Source organism: Zeus faber (genome assembly GCF_960531495.2).
Source record: "Zeus faber genome assembly, chromosome: 3".
NCBI classification, from domain to species: domain Eukaryota; kingdom Metazoa; phylum Chordata; class Actinopteri; order Zeiformes; family Zeidae; genus Zeus; species Zeus faber.
The window spans coordinates 12,438,362-12,464,988 of NC_137190.1; the positions used below are offsets into that span (position 1 = coordinate 12,438,362).

The 26,627-nt window shown below is 43.7% G+C and overlaps 1 pseudogene across 1 annotated transcript in view; it reads right to left on the reverse strand.

Annotated features, from left to right (window-relative positions):
- Positions 1–339: 339 nt before the first annotated feature.
- LOC307228465 (RNA polymerase II elongation factor ELL-like) overlaps positions 340–26,627 on the reverse strand; it is a 29,461-nt pseudogene continuing 3,173 nt past the window's right edge. The window contains exons 3-12 of the transcript XR_013844782.1: positions 10,826–10,953; positions 8,893–9,056; positions 7,047–7,282; positions 4,043–4,167; positions 3,463–3,586; positions 2,785–3,247; positions 2,123–2,174; positions 1,202–1,372; positions 912–955; positions 340–733 (exon numbers count right to left, since the gene is read on the reverse strand). The product of XR_013844782.1 is annotated as an RNA polymerase II elongation factor ELL-like (transcript). The remainder of the gene's footprint in view (positions 734–911; positions 956–1,201; positions 1,373–2,122; positions 2,175–2,784; positions 3,248–3,462; positions 3,587–4,042; positions 4,168–7,046; positions 7,283–8,892; positions 9,057–10,825; positions 10,954–26,627) is intronic.

Here is a 26,627-nt window from a genome sequence, read left to right on the forward strand (position 1 = left end):
AACAAAAGGAAAGTGACGACGACGCGTTACCCGGGGCCGCGCCGCTCGGGACCGAGTTACTAGGAGCTACTAGAGTGGTTTTGCAACGTGACGCCCGCGCATGTCTTCCAGTTCGACTCCGAAATACCTTGAGTTGACAGTAGAGTGATTTAAAGTCACATTTACCACCTTCACGCAGACCCCGACGCTGCGTTTAAAAACATAACAATGATCGGTTCAATAGTCCTCAATGTTATGATATGCGCACAATCAAAAATAAGATAAAATAAAATACAATTTTAATAAAATAAAATAAAATAAAATAAAATAAAAAAGGGGGGTACCTTTTAAAAGTGATCCGAGAAATGTGAGGGAAGCTTCACAGACAAGAGGCCGGTGGCTGGATTTTTTTTTTTTTTTTTTTTTTTAATAACCAGCGGTCAGAGTCATCTTTGCTTCAAGCTGCGGCCATCTGTTTGACCCTTGAAGTCCCCGTTCCAAAGCTTTGACAAGGCTTTAAAGAGAGAACGTCCCCCTCCCACCGCCGCCCCTCCCTCCATCTTTAAAGCAAAGGGGTCTTTTATGCAAACCGGGGTCTCCCATGTCACTCATCGGAGGTCAAGGAATGGAGGAGGGGCCGGTGCTACGAGGACGCCCGGGGGACGTCGTAGTCCGCGATGAGCTGCTTGATGTGGGAGAGTTTTTCATGGAGGTATTCACAGCGCTTCTTCTCCTCGCGGTAGCTCGGGAACTTCTGCGGGGAGAGGGGCGCCGTCAGAGTGTTTTTGAGAGAAGATGAGGTAAGATTTTACTTTATTGATCCGCCATAGGGGATGATCAGGGATACTGTATAATATATATTCAGTGCATGTACTGGCAGGAATACATGAATGTCCAGTTTCTAATGCAGGAAGACAAGACGTGACACCTACCTTTTTATACTTATTGTACTTCTCCATTATTTGTCTTCCATTATCTACACAGTGAGAAACACAAAACCAGTAAACACTCAATCCTCCAAAGCGTGTATGGGGGGGGGGGGGGGGGGAGAGAGAGAGAGAGAGAGAGAGAGAGAGAGAGAGAGAGGAGAGAGAGAGAGAGAGAGAGAGAGAGAGAGAGAGAGAGAGAGAGAGAGAGAGAGAGAGAGAGAGAGAGAGAGAGAGAGAGAGAGAGAGAGAGAGAGAGAGAGAGAGAGAGAGAGAGAGAGAGAGAGAGAGAGAACCTTGTGTTCCTGCGTGCCCGGGACAGGCTCTTGATCTTGGAGCCAAGTTGGACAAACATGTGGGTGATGGTTGAAATCCTGGAGTGCAGGTCTCGATACTCGTCGTATTCCGCACAGAAGTCGACCTGATACCTCTGTCGCTGCTCCGAGCTGGTGATGGTGCTGTATTTACTACATTAGATTAAAAAAAAAAAAAAAAAACATATTCTCACCTTATAAATAATGGATACTTGTGATGTTATCTGGAATTGCATTTTGCTCAATGAAGTGAATCATGCCATATTGCAGGCTGGATATAGCAAAATATTTAGTCCACTGTTTCATTACAACATTTTAATTTACCCGGATAAATTTTAAAGAACATACTTTAGAATCTAATAAAGATATTTGAAATACACCATTGTGGAATAAATAATTATCAAACTAATTTCTAAATTTTTTGTATTTCTTATTTCTTATTATTTTCTTCTTTCGTAATTCCACAAGATGGCAGTACAGTGCTTGTCTCACAGACAGACGGCCACTTCTGTTTATATTTGCATACCACATTATTTCGGCAATGCTTTCTAGAATATCATTAATATCTAAACTAGCCACTTCTTTATGATGTTGCTTTTTTTTTTTTTTTACCAAACAGGTTATAGTATAATTTGTCATAAAAAATGCTGCAAAAAATACAGCAGTGACTGAGGGAGTGACTGCTCTAGCCTGCCGCTACATCCGTGTATTCAAAACTGCCACTCGTCATCAACAGTGAAGTTGTTATAAACGTTCTTAAATTCTAAAAGGGAAAAAAAAAAAAAAAGCAAAGCAAAGGAAATGGAGCAGTGACGCTGTTTCCCAATCCCTTCCTGCTGGAGGGACTAGAAAGAATCTAATCTAATCTAAAAGACGAGAACTGAGCGGAAGAAACAAACTCACAGCACATAGTCTGGCTTCTCCTCAGAGGGCACAGCCTTGGTGATGTCGGGATCTGAAAACATATGACAAGAAACGTTCAACGACTTTAAAAGAACAAAACAAAAAAACAACGACGACACAGAAGACACTTTTTAATTAATTGCTGAATTTTCGGCGTGGTGTTGTTTGGCCCAGGGCTGGGGTGTGAGTGTCGGAGCCTGCCCGGCCGCGAGCGGAGCGTGCGCCTGCGGGCGTCGGGAGACATCGCAGCTCAGAGACCAAAGGCTGCGCCCGAGCTGTTATTGAGTCAATCAGCCACAAAACACAGGGAGGACTCAGGAGAGAGGGCTTCAGGGAGCCAACTCACAACGGCTTACGAGACGGTGCTATATTAAAGCCGGCGTTGAGCGCCCCGAAAAACACCACCATGCGGCTTTGAATCTCATGGCGATAGGTTATTTTGCTGCACTGGAGAAGCCGTCTCCGAAAAAAGGACAACGGCCACAATGGCCGCCGTGTGAATATTTTAAAGGGTTTCCCTCAATCTAACGTCAAAATGGGAGCCAATGCACAACGAAAGGCGGGAATACGGTAAAGCTTTTTTACCAAATTACCATTGAATGTGCACAAGAACCAAGGGTCCTGGCTTGTAATTTGGCCGTTAAACAGGAAGAGTTCCTTACTGTCGAGCTTGTCGACGCCGCGCTTGAGGTCGGGACTGCTCTCCGACCACTCGCGGCCCTGCTCCTCTTTTAACCTCTCCCTCTCTTTGTGCTTCTTCGACTTCTTCTTTCTGTGCTGGATGCCGGCGAGCTGCTGCGGCGGCGACGGAGGGCCGCTCGGTTCGGGGGCGTGTTTCCCGGCGGGGGCGGGGGGCTCGGAGGAGCCGGGCAGCTTGTGCGCGAGCGGGAAGCCGTTGTGGCCGCCCGGGATCCCGTCGGGGCTCTCGGCGTGGTGGTGCGTCCTTTGGCGCTCGGCCTTTGCCTGGACGGTGTGGTGGTGGAGGGGCGGCGGGGCGTGATCTTGTTGCCCCTCTCTGTTCTTTAACAGTCCGTTGACGTGCGGCTGCTGCTGAGGCCTCTGCTCGACCATCCTTTGCCTCTTGGCGGCCACGCCGTCTCGGGATTCGGAAGGCACTGGGCGTTTCTGGTTAAAAGAAAGACGCAAATAATGCCTTTTAATTTTTACACCTTCTAACAATGACACATTCCTGCTGTTCATGCAATGATAGGAATGAACTGGAGCCGGTATTTTATGACGTGAATCGACCGTCATTTCCAATATAAGAATGTTCATAGAGGGAGTGTCAGCGGCCTAAAAGGTATGCAAAAGCCTCCATTTACGTCAGAGTAGAATAATACCGCTGTTTGATTCTTGTTGCCGTTCTGATGCGTCATGAAATCCTCTGAAGTCTTGTGGAGCGGCGGGTTGGCTGGGAAACTTTTTGATTGGACGTTGTTGTTGTTGTGCTGCTGCTGCAATTTCCTGTTGAACAAGAGGAACGAAAAAAACCCGTCAAAAAGCACATTCACATCAACAAGTGGATATGTGGTGACGCACCATTTACAGCGAGATTGCATCAAAAGCGTACAGCGTTTTTTTTGCAAAAGGGAAAAGTCTTGTCGAGAGACGTTAACCATGCAAGGGAAGCATGTAATCTTATCCAGATTCTTTGTGCTGCGGAAGTGAGCGCCTGGTATCAAATTGTTGACATCAGCACTAGAGCAAGCTGCGGTGGAGGGAGAGGAGAGGAAACAAGGACACGCAAGAAAAGAGGGCAACTGGGGCAGGCCCGGCCTATATTACGAGACTGTGAAGGCGCTAGTCCTCTTTTAAGGTTATTTATTTTTTTGTTATTATAATTTATTTATACAATGAATCTTTGCACGCTATGTGTCACATAAATATCAATCGGAAATAAAAAAAGCAGCTTCTACCAACCTGGCCAGCAGCCGGCTGATCAGCTGCCTCTCCTCCTCAGAGTAGCCGGGCCAGTCCCTGTGCACGTGTCTGTAGAACTCGTCCCTCAGCAGGTAGCTGCTGTCTTTGGGACCCACTTTGGCCACCTGAACACACACGCAAACACACACACACACAGACACACAGACACACACACACAGACACACACAGACACACACAGACACACAGACACAGACACAGACAGAAGGTCATTTAATGTCGGCCCCAAAGGCTTTCATCTCGGCCGGAGCCAGGGTGGAAACATAGCCAGCATATGAAAAGAGTTCTGATAATGACTCCACAGCTTGTGTGGGAAGGACACATTTGAAGTGAACAAACAAACAAATCACAAAGGCAACGAGCCGCTGTCCCCTCTGTTCCTGGGCTCATTCATTCAATCGAGGATTTCATTTCCTGGGCTGGTGAGCGTCGGTCAGGATCCCAGTCTACATCCACATTCAAATAGGGAAAAATAGAACATAACACACAGCAACACACTGGTTGAATTTTGCAGCATGTGCTAACTAGTTTTAATTTAATTCAGGCAGGATTCATATCTTAAAATGCACAGCGTTGCATGTATGTTGTTTGTGGTGCATCTAAGTCCATTAGGTGCCATTGTGTATAATTTAAACCGTTTCCAAACATGCAGAGCATGCTCTAGCTTTGAGCCTTCAAATTAGTCTAATTAGAATCAATTCAACCAATGGATGATTCAAAAGGGGAAGCATGAATTGTCAGGGATACAGGGAATTATCCAATCTAATCAATGCAAAATATTAGTTCAAATGTTATTGTAATTGTATAATTTTACTCTACAAAAAAAAAAAGTGCTGGGTATTGTTCCAGTGCCAATACTAGTACCCTTAAAGTGATACTGATACCAGTAGAGTACTTCATTCAATACCTTTTTTTTTTTCCACTATACCCGTCATGTGAATGGAAGCATTCAGTTGTTTAGAATGCCACTCCGACGCCACATTTTTGAACATTGAGGTGGCATGCCCGGCAACTCCGAACTGCCAACTCCGTCAAATACTTCCCCACCACCCCACACCAGACGCATGGAGTGGCTGCTGCGGTAGTGAGCCAATCACACGTTGCATTAAATCTATGAATGCTCACGCTGGTTGGCTGCGAGCGGAACCATACAAATAGTCATTTTTTTCTAGATCTGGGAACAAAAGGGATGGAATGCAGGTGTCGTTTGACTGGAGAAGTTTTGATACTACTTGATATTGGGTTATTTCAGTCGATACCTTAAAGATATTGAGTAACAATACCCAGCCCTAACCCCCCCCCCCAAATAAAACAACTTTGAAATTAAAATAGAAAATCATGGCAAATGTGTTAGACAGCTATCTTGTACATGAATCTTGATGAAGGGAAATCTGAAAAAAAAAAAAAAGAAAAGAAGACGATTTTTCTCTATCCTTCTGAAGAGAGTCGGCACTCCATTTCTTTTGTTTGTGAGATTCAAACTGTCCCGTGGAGTATTTGGGCTTTCTCAGGAAAAGACTACTTTGCCCTCATCTCGCCAGATTGCCTTTCTCTGAGGACATCCATCTTTCAGAGGAGGCCCACCCCGTAGCAAACACAATCTCAGCAGAGGTAATTACAACGCTGCCGTAATTACACACGCAAGCACGCACCGGCGAAAATATAGACATGCATAAACACCACGACTCAGACAGAGCGTCTGGCGTGCACACACACACACACACACACACACACACACACACACACACACACACACACACACACACACACACACACACACACACACACACACACACACACACACACACACACACACACACACACCGATTAAGACAAGCACCCAGCAAATCAGCATCACCAAACGACTTAATTAGATCATCACTTAAATGAAAGCATCACAGGAATTTTTAATTTTTGAAAGTTTTTTTTTTTTTTATCCTAATGCTGATAATACCTCATACTGTAGCTGTGATTGGTCGATTTTAATCAGTTTTCTAGATCCATATAGTCGAGGTTCAGAGTGTGCTCCAACTGTAGTTGTGTATCCACACTAGGAATGTCGATAGTTAACCGTTTAACCGTTAACTGACAATAATAATTTTGACTGATTAATACTATCAGTTGAAAAAAACATTGTAAAACAAAAGCAATTAAAAAAAGAGATTGTTGCATGGCACGGAGGAGCATGCACAAGTTCCTCCCTGGCCTGTCCCCATTCCTACAAATAAAACAACTAAAAACACACTGTTTTAGCTGTTTTATTTGGAGTAACGACTCCAACGGCTCCACGGCTCTCAGGCGGTGCAATTGGATGATATTGGATTGGGGCACAAAGAGCTGTGTTGGCATATAAAAACATATTTCTGATTGCCCTTATCTATAATTAGAATTTGTAAAGTTCAATAAAAAAAGACCGCAACTCTTTTATTTTTTTGGGGGGGGCAGTGCCCTAATATCTTAATATTGTCGGATAACCGTTTATGATCGGTCTGTTATTGGTCAGAAAAAAAAGAAAATTCTAAATTTGCATTCCTAATCAACACTTTAATTCCGCTTTTTTGGGGCAAAGCAAATGGACTTTAAAGTTAAGGATTTAAAGAAAATGGATCATCCATTAAATTATTTTACATATGCATACCGTAGCAAAAACATATATATTTTGGTTACAGATAATAGGTAACTATACAATTCATATTATATGAAATAAACTAAATATTTAAATTAGATGTTAATATAACGTATAACTATTTTATAATCAATTAAAAATAAATAAATATATATATAAGTACTTATATTTAATAATACATATAATTGAAATACCTCATCTTTTCTGACAAGTCTTCTATCTTAAAGTAGTTATGATCTACATTTCATGACGCTGGTGCACCTCTACATGTGCGGGTACCATGTCCATATTGATGCCTGTACGTCCAAACGTGGACATTTCATTGAATATCAACTAAGGACAGCACTGACGTCCGCCTACCTCCTCCAGCACGGCACCCAGCTCGGCCTTGTCCTTGGGGCTCGCCCGCTCTCTCTCCAGCCACAGCAGCAGCTCAGGTTTCCTGTAGGGTTTTAGGGCCAGCAGGTGAATGACGCGCTCCCTCAGGGGCCTCTGGGTCAGCAGCGCCGAGGTGCCATTCCTGCGAGAGTGCTTGTGGAGGCTACTGTCTGATGCCAAGAGGGGAGCCGTTCTCTTGTTGTACTTGACACATTTACCTGAAAACAAACAAAAAAATAAAAAACTTGATGGTGAGTAATCAAGGAAAGTTACTGTGATATGTCATTTTTACACCTATTAATTTATCTCCTAATTTATACTAAGGATTTTTTGATAAATACTTAGGAGCAACGCCTAACCGCATTCCTAATTTCCATGGCATTTAGAAAGACCCAGTGTTCTTCAATCTCACTGGAACTAATTCAGAGGCCCCGGGTCAGAATAATTCTCTTGCATGATACAACACAAGCATTTCGCTTCCTAGTTAACTGTTGTGTTTACATTAATCAACAGATAATCAACATGAAATGCCTTCCACACTGGACGAAACATGGGCTTGCCGGCCAGTGGCTACGTCTCTTCAACTGTAAATCCACATTCATCATGGCCACACTCTCCAGGCAGGAGCCGAAGAGGGCAAAATGGGATATGTCGGGGCAGGGGAAAGCTATCTGTCTCTGCTAATCCCATTACAGGTTAAGCCATGCTTTGAAGGTTAGAGCTGTGGCACAGGAAAAGAAGGCTTTCCCTCAGACCAGAAAAAGCATGTGCTGACACGAGATAGGAAACATATGATATCATTAATATACCCCCTGTCATTAAAACCTCATAAGATATATCATAATAATGCTATGTAAGTGTTGTCGGAGTGTGTGTGTGCGTGTGTGCTCTATGGGTTTGGGCACGCCTGCTAATAGTTGCCATATACTTACACAGCTCCCGAGGCAGAAATGAGAGTGCAGAATGCTGATGCTATTAAATGTGTCCCTGGGCAGACATGTTGCCAACTCATCATCACCCAATGACCCGATGTTACACAATACACCCAAAGTAAAACGGGCTTAACGCCCCACTCCACTCCCCCGTCGCCATAGCCTGCCTCCGTTCTGCAGCTCCGTCACTGACGGGAGGGTGTAGAAACAAGCCAAGATGCAATGTTGCATAATGGTTTGAAATGTGAAAGAACAGGGCTTGCCAGTGCAAGTCTCCGATGTTTGATTGATATCCTGCAGCCCAGATGGCCAAGATCTGATAAGAAGATCATGTTTGAATAAAACTTTAGACAGCTCCTGCAGTGATAAGCTGTCGTTGAGAAATGGCTGCAGCAGATTCGAGCAACTGCTGCAATTAAACGTAGCTACGAGACAGTAAGCTACAGCATAGAGACAATAACCTTCAGCAAGAACATCCATTTAGACAGAAAAAACTAAACTCGCTTTTCGAAAAAGTAATGAGCAATTAATTATTGATCGTGGCAAAGCTACACATCTGCATCATTAAGTAATCATTACATTGAGTAGAGCAAATTAACAAAACAAAAAAACAATTCAAGACAGAGCAAGTAAGTAATGAATATGAAAATCAGATTTAAAAAAAAATAGATTTGGGTCCCATTCATCCAGATATAAATCATTGGCACATCTGGTTCCATTAATAGCTCTACCAGAAGCACAACAGCAGAAAAAAAACAAAAAAAAACCTTTTGTTTTTGCTCCACATAGCCGACCATGTAAACTTCCTACTTTAAATACTGGTACGTGCCATGCACATCCTGACGACCTGATGTGCTTATTCTCGTCAACATCAAGGCTTCTGAGCATCGCCTTACTCGGATGAGTGGCTCCGGGCTTTATCTCGATGGCGGAGCGGCTCCAACTGTCCTTCTCCACCTGAGACATCCTCTCCCGGGTCATCTGGTATGAGTCGTCTGTGGCACACACAGTGATCTTGTCCTGGATGCTGCCCTGGCCCTCCAGCTGCTCCCGGCCTTCACTGCAAAACAAAGCACAGGCGTATGAGGGTGCGGCGTGCTAGCTGCCCTGCAGCTAAACACAATGACAGCTAGTAAAGCTGACACCATCAATCTACAGCGTCCACCAGTAAGCTGTCTTAGGGCCAGAGGGCTGACATGAATTCCATATAGTATGTTTGTCTTTGTGGTTAAGGCTGGCTAAGGCAGGCCTATGCTTATGTTAAGTCACTGTCCAAAAATAGCACTTTAGCTTGCCGGGTTTAAAGCTGCATATTGCTTTAGTGAAAACCACCAGGATTAGCCTGGCTCCTGAAGGCAGGGTTACAACAAAACAACTTTGAATTAATTTCATATGTGAACCCGGGCTTCATGCTATAAATATAACCAATGCCACACTATGAAATGCACCTTGTCCAATATCCCTGAGGTACGAAGTCAGCTGGAACACAGAGCACTACTATGTTAATGTATGTGGCATTGTGGTGTGGGGGAGGTGTGATTTAAGCAGCCACACGTGTCTTGGGTCTAGTTAATTGGGCCCGGGATCAAAAGGTGGTTGTGTACCAGTTGCTCATCAGAGCAATTTGATGAGCAGGATTGATGAAGATTGAAGATTGATGAGCATGGGTTAAATCACCCATCCCCGCACACACATGGAAGGGAGCCTCTGTAATGACAACCTTTCATCTGCTCCAGGCTTGTTAGATCTTGCCACCCTCTTCAATAAAATGGTTTGTCTTCAACATCATTGCCTGTGCCGGGGAGCCTGGGAAAAAGCCACTTGGGTGGCGTGTGGCAGGGGAATTGCCACAGTCTTAATCACGGCTATGAGGAATACTGAAATATTTTTGTTACCATGGCAATGGTCAAAAAAACGAGTCGACTTAGTGGCAGGTGTCAATATCACGCTTGCTTTATATGTCTATCTGACAAATTTCCATAAATCCCACTTTTATGAAAGTGGGAACTCCTTTTTTTTTTCTCCAATACTTCTTAAGAATTCCCATTATTCATCAACACCAAAAACCCTGTAACATTATCAATTTCTGAAGTGTAAAGGTCTAAACAAAGAGAGAAAACAGCACCAAACTACTGGCTGTTTTTCTTGGGAGGGGGGCACTGGTCCAGAGGCGTGAATCAGAAAAGCGTTTTGTTGGTCTTGGCTCCCGCGTCCAGACTAGAACTGGTTGGAACTAGAGCTCAGAGCACAGTGAGGAACTGCCCTCTCTCTAAACTACCCAAACGCTTGAGCCTCACATCTGAGGAAATCCCGGTCGCGATCACAACATTTTGGTTGACGATTAACAATCAAATTGTCTCTTTTGTTCATTTTATGCCACTATCATAATATAACCCTAACCGTGTAATAATACACATCTGCCATTTGAAGAAGAAACATTTATGCACTCAGTTTGGTTTGGCAAAACCCAACTGATTGAAATGCACATAAGTCGCACTTTGTTTGTTGCAAAGCAGGGCTCAACAATAACGGTGGCCCAGTTGCCCCGGGCAACCAGATTTGGGTCATTGTCAACCATCTTGCGCGGTCAGATTTAATAATTGCCGTCGCGATCATATAATAATTGTGACAGCTCAAGTTATAGCAGCACATTTCTTAATAGGATAAACACTGACCTCTCGTAAGGCTTCCAGCCACATGTTCATGCAGAGGCTGGACTGTGACATAAGACCATTGACTTATGGAGACTCAAACCACTGCCTGAGGTCACCTGTAGCATGAAATATGGAGCAATGAAAGCAGTAAGTCCTGCTCGTTAGAGTGCAGTACCTGGAAACATATTGGTGGATGCAGTCGAAGCTGGCCTGAGGCTGGTCTTTACTGTCGCTGGACAAGTAGAAGGCGAAGACGCGAAGGCCAGTGGGCGATTCTGGAGTGGGAGCTGGGATCTTAATAAACTGTCGAATAAAGACATAAAGACAAATATAAAATAGATATGTATATGTATTTCAGTTTACTCAATTTTCTTATTGAATGAAACAAAACCAAAAAAAAGTACCGTGCGTAACAGGGACACTCTCAGCATCACCCTTCCCCCCTCGGCTCACGTACTTGCCACCGGGCCTAACAACTTTTATAGGGGAAACCCTGACTCCAGTGGCTCTAACTTTTCATAGCTTGCTGTTCAAAAAGTGCCTTTACCTGACAGGTTGTTTAAGGGATGGAATTGAGACGGTTGAGATACAGCAGGCTGTACAACAGCTGTTTTACGTTTACATTTCAAAACTGACTTGGAAAATTGTCAGGACTGGAGTCCAAGTCAATGCAAGTCTTCGACTCAAGTCTTGCCACTTGATAAAATGGACAAAGAAAAATCCAAAAAGAATAATATCCATCCATACTTTTCTTTGACAATTTTATAATAAACCCTGCTATATAATGATCCCTCCCTAAGACAAACAACTTATCAAAAATATAATTGGGGTATGAGCCATTTGCCTTACTATTCGCAGCAAGGGTAGGATCAGGACAGTGAACAGACATATTGGTGAAATATTGGAGAAACACATTGTCTGACAATAATGTACTGAATAATGACTGTTATGAAAGGTTTTTTCCCCTGCCAATTTACCATCTAAAAAATCTGCTCCCCAGAAGGCAGAATTTAAAACCTCAACTTCAAATGTATTTTAGTCAAGAACACAGCTGAGGAAATCAGATATCATTAACAGCAAATTAAAGATTGCTGCCCGCTGCACCAGATATCGAGCCCCCCTGACACACACACACACACACACACACACACACACACACACACACACACACACACAGACACACACACACACACACACACACACACACACACACACACACACACACACACACACACACACACACACACACACACACACACACACACCTTGTTTTCGAAGCCTTGCACTTTTAGACTTTCCCAAAGGATCATGCACACATATACTGACATACAGACACACATTTGGCATATAAACCCACACCTGTAGACTCATGCAGGTGTTGCTCCCACAAACTGTAACTTTAAACACATCTCCCTGGTTAAGCAGTGTTTTTAAAAGCCAGGTCCGCTGAGGAATCCCTGCAATCCCCTGACTCAGTGGAACAGCAGCGCCATGCCACCTCCACCCACACACACATGACAACTTGACAAAGAGTCTATTGGAAAATGAGATATATATATATATATATATATATATATATATATATATATAAAATAATGGTTATTATTATAATTATTATGCACTTTCACAACACGACTCTCTACAGGGAGCCCCAGGATGAGTTTGCTTTGTGTAGCACTTTGGTGAAAAGCTAAGAAGCAGAGTGGCATCATGGGTATTTATCTCTGGGTACCAGCTCACCTGCTGGGTTTGGATCTGGTCCCTGGGGGTGTGATCACACCTACAGTGTGTTTTCTTTAGTCCAAATCATGCTGCAAAACAATATGCTAAATTTAGCTCCAGTTTCTTTTCTTTTTGTTCCCCTCATAGGCTGTTTTGTCATTTTATTGTTTAATAAGTTGTAAATAAAAGTCACATGATTCTAACATGTACCGCATCGAATTTCACAGTTCTGGAGACGCTGACATTCTCATCCTGGTGTTGAAATTCTTAGCCTTGATATTTTGTTTTCAGATTTATTTTTTTAGGCCAACTTGACACAGTTGTGAGGTTGTTTCCTGGGATGTGATCTCATCACTTAAAAGTTTAAATATTTATATTTTTTCATGCATAGAAAAACCTTGCTGTTTGACAACATACTGTTTACTTTGCTCGGTCTAAGTTTGGTGGAGAAAATTTGGTGGTGAAATTATGGAGCGACACCCAAAGAAAATCCAGCTTCGGTCGGTTTGAAGGGCATTGTTCACACAAGCCAAAACAAGCCCAAGTAATGGGCTTAACACACCAGAGTTTGGGTTTTTTAAATCCTCTTACCGTTTTGTTTTTTTGTTTTTTTTTGTTTTTACCAGATCCAAATGTTCTTTTCTGTGGTTTCATTATATCTGGATTTTAGGTTTTGTCTTGAGCCCTGGTCACACCAGCATTTGTGACTGCAAAATTTCACACTGGATTCAATATTTATGTTTCTTTGTTGTATACCAAATGGAAATTTAGCAAACCCATTTTGTAAATGGATTCCATATTCCATACGTACATAAGGGTGTAATTTTTGTGCAGCGAAACCACACATTTTACTTTGTGAATACAGAACGGGAGAAAGTAGTTAAATACAAAGATGATTTTCTGTTTTTACTCAACAGTCAATTGAAGAGCTGACTGTCCTTCAGTGACAGCCTGGCTCAGTTTCACACATTCACACCCAGGGACTGAGAGCATATTATTCTACTAGCTACGTAGCAAAACTCCTCCAAATCTGGACGCATATATTTCATTTCAGGAAGACGGGCGTTTCAGTATGCAATGGAACACAACAATGTTGAAAATTGGCATTAGACCTGGTGCGTATGCACTGATCAGCTACAACATTAAAACCACTGACAGGTGAAGTGATTAACATTGATCATCTCGTTCGAATGGCACATGTCGATGGGTGGGACATATTAAGCAGCAAGTGAACGGTCAGTTCTTGAAGTTGAAAAATGGGCAAGCATAAGGATCTGAGCCACTTTGACAAGAACCAAAATGCATCTCCAAAACGGTAGGTCGTGTAGGGTGCACCTTCAAAAGTGGTCGAAGGAAGGACAACTGATGAACCGGCAACAGGGTCATGAGGCCCATGGGCTCATTGATGTGTGTGGGGAGCGAAGTCTAGTCGCCTGGTCTGATCCCACAGCAGAGCTTCTGTAGCTCAATTTGCGGAAAAATGCTGCTATGATAGAAAGGTGTCAGAACACACAGTGAATCGCAGCTTGCTGCGTACAGGGCTGCGTAGCCACAGACCGATCAGAGTGTCCATGCTGACCCCTGTCCACCGCTGAAAGCGCCTACAATGGGCATGTGAGCGTCAGAATTAGACCATGGAGCAATGGAAGAAGGTGGCCTGGTCTGATGAATCACGTTTTCTTCTACATCATGTGGATGGGTGGGGTCAGGGTCTGATCTGATCGAGCATCTGTGGGATGTGCTGGAAAAAAAAAGCCCGATCCATGGGGGCCCCACCTCACAACTTACAGGACTTAAAGGATCTGCTGCTAACGTCTTGGTGCCAGATATAACAGGACACCTTCAGAGGTCTTGTGGAGTCCATGCCTCCACGGGTCTAAGCTGTTTTGCCAGCACGAGGGGGAGCTACACAATATTAGTGGTTCATTAGTGGTGGTTTAATGTTGTGGCTGATCGGTGTCGTTTTCATGCTAAAATATTTGTGTGCAAAGATTCTGCATATTGACGCACACGTTTATGCCTTTAGCTGTGTGCATTTGAAAATAAGTGACTGGGTATTTATTCCACCGTGGGCAGGTAGCATTATGTGGAAATGGATGACACAGGATAGGTCACGGACCAGATGTAAAACAACAGCGCCGGGAGAACATCCAGTGCCCTTTAGCTCACTGAGTCATCAGGATGCCCTTTTGCTGGCAGTCTTGAAAGTCACTTTTGGAATCAGATTCGCCTTTCAGGCTAGTCATGACAACAAAGATGCTGACTTTATTCTCTTATCAGCCCCGTTGCACATGTCCACACACACACACACACACACACACACACACACACACACACACACACACACACACACACACACACACACACACACACACACACACACACACACACACACACACACACACACACACACACACACACACACACGTCTCAGGGCTCGAGTTGAGATAGCACGTTGAGGTCCAGGCGAGCCACTCAGGTGTTTCATCAGCGGGTCTGATTTACGACACTGTCAGCAGTCTTGACTCTGGTGTGCAGTGAGTTACGCACTGATTGAAAGAAACGTAACTGTAGTAGGCTACAAGGGAAGAACATTTTCACACAAAATGTCAGATGCTTAATTATTAATAACTCATAATATTCAAGACTAAAGGGGCTGGCAAAATGAAAACAAGAAAAAAACACTACTACGACAAATAACTTAAATAATATCCAATGGGGTGACACTACAGCTATATATGTAAAGTATATATAATTAGAATTATTTTTTTTAAGTTTATTGTATACTTCCAATAATTCAGTTTTTAGTAATTTTTTGGGTTTATTACATATTGCCAATTATTTTTCCATTTGAATTCTATCACTTCATTATTGTTGTCTATTGTTTGATGTGAGCTGCTGTAACACCACAATTTCCCCTCAAGGAATAAATAAAGTATCCATCCATCCATCAAATTTTAAGTTGTATACTAGACACACTGAAATGCTACCACCATAGAAATATGTGTCATTTGTTCACCAGTTAAAATCTCATCAACATACTGTCGCAATCGCAGTGAAAAGATAAATAGGGAGCGGGGTACACACCAACCTCCAGTCGCACTTCATCAGGCCCACGCATTGTAAAAAACACCCAAACATCTCTCAACGCATGTTGTCACAATAAACTCAGTTGTGAAACAGAATGAACAGCTGGTGCTGCTGGTTTTTATACAAAAAGACTTGTTGCCTCGAGTCTCTATGACCCCAGGATGTTCCATGGGGAACAACAGCGCTCAGCAGAGGCTTGGGGACATTTGATTAATTTGCTCCAATCCAGAGAGAGGAAAGAAAAAAAAAAAGAGAAGACAGCATTTGTCTGTATTTGTTAATTGAGAAAAGAGAACTGGAGTCCAATCCTGCTTTCTGACTGATGGTATTATTGCTAAAAAGCTTGCTGACCACGCTGAATTTCTAGTTCTGTGTGGACTAATGGAGAGCCTGCTAATTTGTTTCGACTTAAAACCTCAAAGAAAATGTAATTCACAGAAGAAATAAAAAAAGAAAGAAGAAAGAAAATTTATCAGAAGCACACACATGCGTGCTCAGTCGCCTGAATAAATCATATTTCACACAAACAGTCTGGGAACTAATCTGTCAAGATTTCTCAGCCAACTGCGATAGTTTGTAAAACTACAAAGAGCCCAAGAGACACAAAAAATCGCTTAAAATCGCTTTCAGTTCACACTAATGGAAAGCACGAGGCTTCGCAGCGAGTCGTATTCCAACATCTTTGTTTCTTTATCTCAGGACAGAGCGGCTTCACGTGAGGAAGCCTCACACACGCAATCCCTGTAATGATCACATTACATCGGGTTAATATTTTACACAAGTTGATACTCAAATGTTATCCATACTGCTGCTCTCACTGGATTTACTCTTCTTTAAACCTGCTATGAAGTCCATTGTTATTACTATACTGCTGCTACTACTGTACTTCTATATATGTATGTATATACGACATATACATATATACATATGTATATGTCTGTGACAAATAAACCTCTTGAATCTGCTTACTTCAGCCTAGCTGCCATGTGCCCACATTGGGCTCCCTACTAGCAGTATGCTACTCCATGTTAACACTGTGGATAGATGTGTACATTTGTTATTATTTGTTTTTAACCTACATCTTACTTCTTATCTCTCTCTTGAATTGCATTGTTTTTTTTCTACTGAGCATCTGTGACTCAGATTTGAGTCTAAACTTTGGTAACTTGAAATCTCAATTGAAAAGTACATTTACAATGACTAACTTTATTTGACTTGGAGACCTACCATTCTGTATTACCAACCACTATATGACTTATTATGTACTGCATATACCTACCACTAATATTTCATTGAAATAATAATGTTAAATTTATTTAACCTATTGAAATTAACTTGGGACTTCTCTTGAATTGAAACTCACTTGAGACTCGCAGTACTATGATGTGATCCATCAAGTATTCACAAAAGCCAAAAAGAAAAACAAACCAACCCTTGATTCAGCCAGCAACAGTCCGACAACATTAATATGAATCATTTATATGCATTTTGTTGATCGGTGCCATAGCCTCCAGCTGTTCCAAATGCCTGGTGGTGCAGTGCACCCAGAAGCCCTTCCTGGCATCAGCCAGTGATGGCGCCGCCTGTGACCTCTGCAGGCGGACTCGTGGAGCCCCCACTGGGCTCACCATAACAAGCCCTCTCTCATTCCCAGCCACCGGGCCCCCATACCCGCGGCCGGAGCATTCTCAGGAGGCGCGCATGGCAATTCAAACACAGAAGGCTGCTCGCACAAAGGACTTGGCACTTAAAAAAAAAAAAAAAAAAAAAAAAAATCCAATGGACCACGAATAATTAAATATTTATTGTCTGCCTTTCAAGTGAAATATTCGGGGAATTTCAGGGGCCGTATGCAATCTCCGTCATTCTTACAAAGGAAGGTTTTTGGATAATGCAACATAAATTGTTCAGATATTATCTGGAGTCAATAATGGTCCGCACCTAATGCGGTGGAAAACGAAGACATTCCGCCACACTTAGGAATGACTTATGACCTCAGTAATGCTTAGTGACCCGCTCGAGTGGCAAGAGGCCTTGACAAGGGCTGGAGTTTGAGGTGATTTGACTCATAATAATAATAATAAAAAAAGATAATTATAATGCATTTTATTCATAAAACGCTTTTCTCAGAACTCAACGCAATGATATTATATATATATATATTTTTTTTTTTTTTAATTATATATATACCCCCCCATTGCATCTAGGGCAGAGTTTGTCTGCAAAGGGAGTTCAACTTCTCAACCTGCAATGCACATCTTTATTAGTTCTTAAATCATCGACAACTGTTGCAATAACTCTGTCCTGTGGATGACAAGAACACAGTCTTTTGTTGTACAGAACTGCCACCAGATCTGTACAACACTTATGACCTTTAACCCAAACTTCAGGCCACTGACACCTCTAACACACACACACACACACACACACACACACACACACACACACACACACACACACACACACACACACACACACACACACACACACACACACACACACACACACACCAAGCTAGGCACACCCCCATATTCATCTCCTGTCCCTATTCCACAGACTCCATTCTCATTGTAATCAATGCCATTGGGTCAGTCTAGTCCTGGTGGCCCTGTCCTTTTAAATGCCATCTCCTCCATGTTTAGTGTCGACAGATGTTGCAGAGAGGGAAGTCTCTCCGCTCTAAATTTACGTGCGACACCACATGTCCGTCCGCTGGACTGCCTCTGCTTTACCACAAACTATCGTATGGTTGTCTGCACGCCTGTCATTCTGCATGCCTGCTTTTGTCTGGGTGAATCATGTTCTCTTGGTTGACACGCTGACCATCCATATGTCCGTTGGCCTTCTCTGTTCCACCATATAATTCTCTGTGCATTTAATTCCTAATCAATAATCACCACAAAAAATGTTGTTTATGTTAAAAAATAAAATAAAAATAAAAAGATACATATATAGTTAGTTACTTTGCTTTGGTTACATTGCATTTCATTGCATCTTATTCCTACATCTAATGGCAGGAAAATATTTTAAATAAATTGAAAATGCTATTCCAAGATGTTAAGCAAGTAACTGCTTTCATCAAGAACTTTATATGAACCTGATTCATGAAAAGATAAAATCTGCAAAGTCAAATGGCCTCATCTGGCAATACTGCAATACATTTTATTATTTACCATTAGTATGAGAGTTAACATGTTGTTCCAAATCTTAACCCGGTTAATAGGCAAAATGAGAATTGAGAAAACGTCCAAAGTACGGAATCGAACAAGCAAAATGTAGAAGGTTAGTCTCTTGTGGTGCTCACTCAAGGGTGACTTGGTGAAAAATCAATTGTCCTTTGCACTGATATTTAAACTGAACTGACGCCCTGAATCTGCCACATGCGCAGTCTAGCCTCGTGTACACACAGATAGGCAGCCAGCCAACCTCATGCTGCCAAAATTCTCCCCCCCCTTAATCATATAAGCTTAATAATGTTAGGAAAACATTCAGTAACTGTGAAGACAATTCAACTTTTAACCCCGCTACCTTACGTAAGGATATAATTTACAAGCACTGGATGTGATAAATTGTGGCCTGCAGTTTACCGTTCAGGAGCTTAAGAGAAAATTCTGCTGTATTAGTGTGTGTGTGTGTGTGTGTGTGTGTGTGTGTGTGTGTGTGTGTGTGTGTGTGTGTGCTCCTGTCATGACAACCATGCAAGCTTGCATGTGAACGCATAGGAATGGGGGATATTTTGTTTTTCTGGATGACACCAGACATTTGGTGGTGGATACAAATAACAGTGAAGTTCCACGATTACCAAGTTCTATAAAAAGAAGAGAAATCCCATATAATTCAGTACACACTCCTATAATTAAAAAAAAAAAACTACATCTGTATGAACATAATATTATATTATAATATAATATTGTTCTTGCATTAAATTATACTGGAAACAAGTATTTAAATCTACAATAGCTTTAAAAAAAGAGCGTACAATGCATATATCCTACAAGTAGTAGTAAACCAAATATTATTTAGTCAGACTAGTGGTCACACACACACACACACACACACACACACACACACACACACACACACACACACACACACACACACACACACACACACACACACACACACACACACACACACACACACACACCTCTACATTCTCCAAATGCAACCAGTAGTTGAAATGTACTGACCCAATGTCAGAAATATTTATCCAAAAAAGGTGACGTTACATTTGGATGAGACACTAGACAGAACGCTAAGGACGGTAGCTGCTATGAGCGGTGGCTTAACAAGTGAGGTCATTTAGCATTAAGGCCAGCCGTTGTAAACACTGTATGAAACATAGTTGGCTTCACACCGACGGTGGCTGTGATAAAACTTTATAACGCTCATTCTTAACGCCTTGTTAACATGAATTGAAACACCCTGGCACCTGCTTTGACATCCCTTCATGCACATCAAGTATTGTGTACTTTCACACACACACACACACACACACAACTCCTACTGTCTATATTTAAGACCGAAATTTGGCAAATATACAAGGGGAAAAAAAAACAAAAAAAAACAAAACGGTACAGTCACCTTTTCAGAATTTTGGCGGTGATTTGGTGCCAAAGTATTATTTCTCCTGACTTCCCTGTATTTCATAGGAGGAGCCATTCCGGAAAACAAAGTTCACAGCCAATTAAAAAAAGTTGGCTCATCTTTAGTGCTCTGATCCACCTGACAGTGGCATTTCCATCTGACGCCTGCATCTGATGCCTGACGCCAACATAAACAGACCGTAGAATCCTTTGAGGGCTTCGCTTGAGGTCACCTATTGCTGTGCTCACCACGAGCGCGCTGGTGTGTACGATCTAAGCTTGAAATTTGCGTCAGGAAAAATAATTCAGAGAATTTGCAAATACTTCCTCTAGGGTCTTTAGGCTTCTGGCAAATGCCATCAACCAGAGGATCCTGCCTTTGAATAAGAAGAAACAGAGAATTGTTGTCCTACATCACCCATGGCGGTATACATGCTCAGACGTTTCTTTTACCTTGAGGTTCTATCCAGTTTTTTAACGGGATGCCACAAACAAACCGTTTTAGCTGTGTGACAAAAATGTGGGAAAGTTTTATCTCATCTGAGGGAAGTGAAAAGAAAAAAAGAAAAACTTTATAGCGAGAAATCCAACAAAACATTGGCACCATAAACCATTATTGACATGAAGATAAGGTTTTACAGTTGACAGCCAGCCGCAGCCCTCCAGCACATACTGGAGTAGAAGAGAAAAATAATAGATTAAAAAAATAAAACTCAAGCCATCCCGAGTTGGGAAAAAAAAGCCTTCTGGGACCCAGGGTTCACTGTAAACCGTCATAAAAGCTTCCCGGTTGTTTATGAGATGTGAGAGGGGTGGGGGGGTGGGTGGGGGTTGGGGGGTGGGTGGGGGTTGGGGGGTGGGAGGGGGGTTGGGGGGTTTGGAGGGGGGTTGGGGGGTTTGGAGGGGGGTTGGGACCGGGACACGTCTAAGACCGTAGCAAGCGATAAAAGTCAATTGAACAAAAACTGTGAGAGAACGCTGTCGGCGTGGCGGGCTTATGTTTCCTGCAGGCCTTCACTTGAAAGTGGGCTCTGGGTGTAGATCCCATGCAGGCCATTGTTTTCCACATCCTCTGCAGCCTGAGTAATGGCCTTCTGAAAACAGGCCCTCTTTTGTTCTGGCCTCCTCGGCTCCAGAGTGGGATGCCACGCCGCTGCTTCCCCTTTCTGCTGGATTGGAGGAGAGGGAGGAGGTGCAGGGGTGGGAGGTGGGAGGTGGTGGCGGCGGTGTTGTTGTTGGTCGTGGTGGTGGTTTGGGGGTCGGGAGAAGGGGGGGGAGGAGGAGGAGGAAGAGGAGAGAGTGAAACCTGTCGCCGCCACCGCTGTCTGCGAACGGCAGGAGGCAAGTCGCTGCAGCCCGGGTGCTAATGCAAACCCTGTGTCTCTGTGTGTGTGAGTGTGTATTTGTGCTAATCCAGCCTGAACACAGAGAGACTTTACTTCAGGTCATCTCAGCAGGGTGTCATCAGCATTACTGCCACTCATAGGGATGGGGGAGGGAAGATGCGGAAGGGGGGGGGGGGGGGGCAAACTATCAGCCAAACATTTCAGCTGCTGACTCATAACACACACAGCTGCACAAACACACACACACACACACGCACCACGCAGATATGTGTGTGTCCGTGTGTGAAGAGACAGGCGTAAACCCAAAGACACAAGCGCAAGCGCACACACACACACTCACACACACACACACACAGACACACACACACACACACACACACACAAACACACACTCTCAATCACACACTAACAGCCGCACATAAAAACACACTCGCACACTATCAGACGGCGAGTCACCGCCCTCATCTTCACCACACATCAGTAAACACTACTTCTCATCATCTCATCAGGCACAAAGGAGCCAAAGCGTTCCCAGGGCCACAAGTTGACACATGCCATTTAAGACAGGCCCCCTCCACAATCGGCCCTCCGACCACCAGCAGCCACAATGGAGGATCGCGATACAAAACACAATGTGTGTCTGTCTACAAGGGACTGACACAGAGAGAGAGAGAGAGAGAGGGAGAGAGAGACAGAGAGAGAGAGAGAGAGAGAGAGAGAGACAGAGAGGGAGACAGAGAGGGAGACAGAGAGGGAGACAGAGAGGGAGACAGAGAGGGAGAGAGGGGGGAGTCTGCATGATAGTTCAGTCAGTACTTGGGGCTTAAGCGTCTGTGTCTCTCTACGGAATCCGTAACATTGCTGGATAAATAAATATAGGTATCATTCCCACATTGGCCTCCTTCACAGAAAAGTTCTGCATGGAGTCGGTTCCTACGTAGATGACTGTGACGGAGACATTACGTAATACCCGCACGAGGTGTCTAATACCATGCAAGACTAGGCAAGCGAAGCACTTGTGTCCCAGCACCGCACCCTTAACTCTAAAAGACACTTCCAGGGTCTGAGTTGTTGTTGTTTTGATATGTTTCAGTTCCCGCGCCACGGTTCGGACTGCCATTTTATGGAGTGTTTTTTATTTTTATTTTTATTTGTACAAAATAAATATTCATACAACCCACTATTTGTGCTTTATTTCGATTCAGCTCCACCCCTACTACTAAATCTGATGCTTTCATTCCCACACACTTCCATACCGGCATTTTCCCAGATACAGTGGGGAAATTTTCGGAATGACTTTTACATAACATTGACACCGGCTCTTTTTCCCCACGACGTCAATACGGAACGGTGTGAGTAGATTTACAGCTTTCAGTGCAAGTGGGAAAGAGGCTGTCTCTTTCTTTCTCTAGCAGGGCTTCACGTGCACGGCACAGGGTGATTAATGTGGCTGCCTTGGGTGGGAGACCGTGCATGTAATCAAGCCCCAGACTGTAATCAGTAGCCATTCCTTTTCATTTGCAATTTCACAGAGGGCCAAGCCTGCTGCCAGGGCTGCGAGCTCCAGCACCGGAGAAGCGGTAGGTAGGGCTGGGTTTGAAAATAGATAAACAGGGAAGAAGATGAACAGAAAAATAATAAATAAATAGACATGATTCAATTCTAATGTTTCAATTTGTGAATTTCGATTTGAAAATTGTAATGTTGATACTTCGTTTGTAAGTTATGTAGCCATGTTCTGCTTAAGTTAAGTCACAAATGAATTATAATACATAATTAGGGTTGCCGCGGTTACCGGTGTTAGGGCATACACAAATTACATTACTTGCCTACTGTTTTGCCTTTTTTTTAATTTTTGTTTTTCATAGAAATAAAACCATTTTAGTTAATTTTTGCGTATCAGTGCCAACATTCAAAAAAAACAAACAAAAAAAACTCTTATTTGTAAAATACAAGGCTGTTATGAATACTTGAAATGAAATGCAGATGCTATGAAAGTGAAAGTGGCTGCGTCGTGCGCTCACAGCAGAGTCACATCACAGTCTGCGGAGTCACATTTCACTTATCATGGGAGGGGAGGAGAGAAGGCTATAGAAGACCTTAGATCAGGTCTAGATCCGGACCCGTCTCCCTCCGTGCGTAATCATCGCCTGTGCACAACGGGGAGACTCTGCGAGCCACGCCCCCCCTCAATTGAAAGAAAATTATCCAAATGATTCGGTATGATTTGGATTGTATCAATTCTAAGTGTTGGTTGGCTAAGTTATGCATAAATATGCAACAAAATGCAATTAAATATTTCAATTCCTTTGTGACTATAGTGGAATTTTATGTCTGTATCGTTGGCAGCCATTGATATCGAATCGAAAGCCATCTAAATCGATAATGCATTGAAATGAAATCGTGACCCCCTTTGAAATCAAATTGAATTGTGGTACCCCGATCAACCCCCAGCCCGGGGAGGTACCAAAGGAAGTATGGATGGATGGCTGGAAGATGGAGGGGAAAGAAGGTTGGAAGAAAAGGAAAGTGGGTGGAAAAGGGGGGTTGGGTGTGAAGGAGGAGCAGGAAGGAGGGTGGGGGTCTCCTGAGGCCCCCCACCCCCAACCCAACCTCAATGCCAAGGACGATCTGTCTTTCGCAGGTGCCTCGGGGTAAAACTGTCAACTTGTACAAATTGTGGGCCACCCGTTCCCCGCACGCGGGAACCCCCCCCCCATTAACGAGATTGAGATCTTCTACAGGGAGCCGTATCGGGAGATGTTAGGCCATAACATTACACGCGCACGGGGGCTCAAACTGGGAGAAATAACCGCCCTTTCATGTCTCATTAGCTTGTGGTGGGGGGGTTCTCACATGAGGGAATTCTACGAGACACGTTTTCCCTGCGCGCCGAGATGTGTTCCCCATCTCAAAGCCGCTTTAATGCAAACAAAGAGCGGGTTTACTGGAGCCGCTCCATCTCAGTGGGTGCTTGAATTTTTCTTCCAGCTTTCACATGTTCGCTAGATAAATATTCAACCCCGGATAATGTTTTGAGGGAAGTCGCAAGCGCTAGCCAACAAACTGTGTACCACTGTGATCCCACAACAATTTCCCCCTTTGTTCTGATGAAACGCAAAGGCCCACGCTGATGGAAGTGATGGGAAAGCAAACAAGCCGTGGATATATCACACACACACACAACACTGAAATAAGGTAGTGTGCTCAACTGCGTCTCCAGACGACCCAGTGTGTTTGGGGAAACATCAATTTCAATATGGTCCAAACCCAAAGAATGAAAACGAACGTGTGCATGCACGTTGCTTGCGGTCTCACATTTTCCAATGCTGTTGTTAAATAAAAAGGGAGAAGCCTTTAATAACTTGTGCAAAACAACAATATAGTTTTATCCATTTGGTTAGAAAGATGATGCACCATGCGGTACAAAAAACAAGCACACAAGAAAAACTGAGAGCGGTGTCATTCCTGAAGTTCCTTTGCTTACTTACAAGTAATATATGTGGTTTCTTGCCTTGCTTATTTGCCCCCCGGCCAGGGCATTGTTATTTAAATCCGAAGAGACAGCAAACAATCATGGGGGGCTCGGTCTACTGCAGACGCCGCACACTCAAGGGATCTGAGCCCAGGCTAAACACAGTGGAAGAACACACACACGCACAAGCACAATGGATGGGTCTTGCAGTGTATCCACTCCAGCCAGGTTAAAGGCTTTCATTGCACAATGGGCAGGGGGGGCAGGAAGGAAGAGGTGGGACACACAAGCACACATGTTGATAGTCCTCACTCATACACACAAATCACACACACACACACACACACACACACACACACACACACACACACACACACACACACACACACACACACACACACACACACACACACACACACACACACCCCTAATATTGTGTAGCTCCCCCTCGTGCCACCAAAACAGCTCTGACCCGTCAAGGCATGGACTCCGAAAGACCTCTGAAGGTGTCCTGTGGTATCTGGCACCAAGACGTTAGCAGCAGATCCTTTAAGTCCTGTAAGTTGTGAGGTGGGGCAACCATGGATCGGGCTTGTTGTTGTAGCACATCCCACAGATGCTCAAGTGGATTGAGATCTGGGGATTTTGGAGGCCAAGTCCACACCTTGAACTTTTTGTCATGTTCGTCAAACCATTGCTGAACATTTTTTGCAATGTGGCAGGACGCATTATCCTGCTGAAAGAGGCCATTGCCATCAGGGAATACCGTTGCTATAAAAGGGGTGTACTTGGCCTGAAACATTGTTTAGGAAGGCGGTACGTCTCAAAGTAACATCCACAAGAATGCCCGAACCCAAGGTTTCCCAGCAGAACATTGACAAGAGCCTCACACTGCCTCTGCCGGCTTGCCTTCTTCCCATAGAGCATCCTGGTGCCATCTGTTCCCCAGGTAAAGGACGCACCCGGCCATCCACATGATGTAAAAGAAAACGTGATTCATCAGACCAGGCTACATTCTTGGCCACCACCATTACCCATTGTCTGCGCTTTCAGCAGTGGACAGGGGTCAGCATGGGCACTCTGACCGATCTGTGGCTTCCCAGCCCCATGCACTGTGTGTTCTGCCACCTTTCTATCCTAGACAGCATTAATTTTTTCAGCAATTTGTATTACAGTAGTTCTCCTGTGTAGCCTTGGGTGCCCATGATCCTGTTGCCAGTTCACCCGTTGTCCTTCCTTGGACCACTTTTGGTAGGTACTAACCACTGCATACCAGGAACACCCCACAAGACCTGCCGTTTTGGAGATGCTCTGACCCAGTGGTCTAGCATCACAATTTGTCCCTTGTCAACGTGGCTCAGATCCTTACGCTTGCCCATTTTTCCTGCTTCCAACACATCGACCTCAAGAGCTGACTGTTCGCTTTCTGCCTAATATATCCCACCCCTTGACGGGTGCCATTGGAACGAGATGATCAATGTTATTCACTTCACCTGTCAGTGGTTTTAATGTTGTGGCTGGTCACGCACGCACGCACGTATGTACATGTACACGTACGTCTTAAATCTTAAATTATGCTTCAACTCTGAGATATCTTGAGGCATTTAAGGATTGTTATTAAGCTCAGTGAGAAGCTGCAGCAGAGTGGTAAGTTTCTCAATAGTAAAGCATCCAGGAGGTTGGGCTATGAACAGTTAAACGATGGGAACAAACATTTAAGGGCTGAGTTGAAAAATGTAAAACCTATGTGTTCCATTT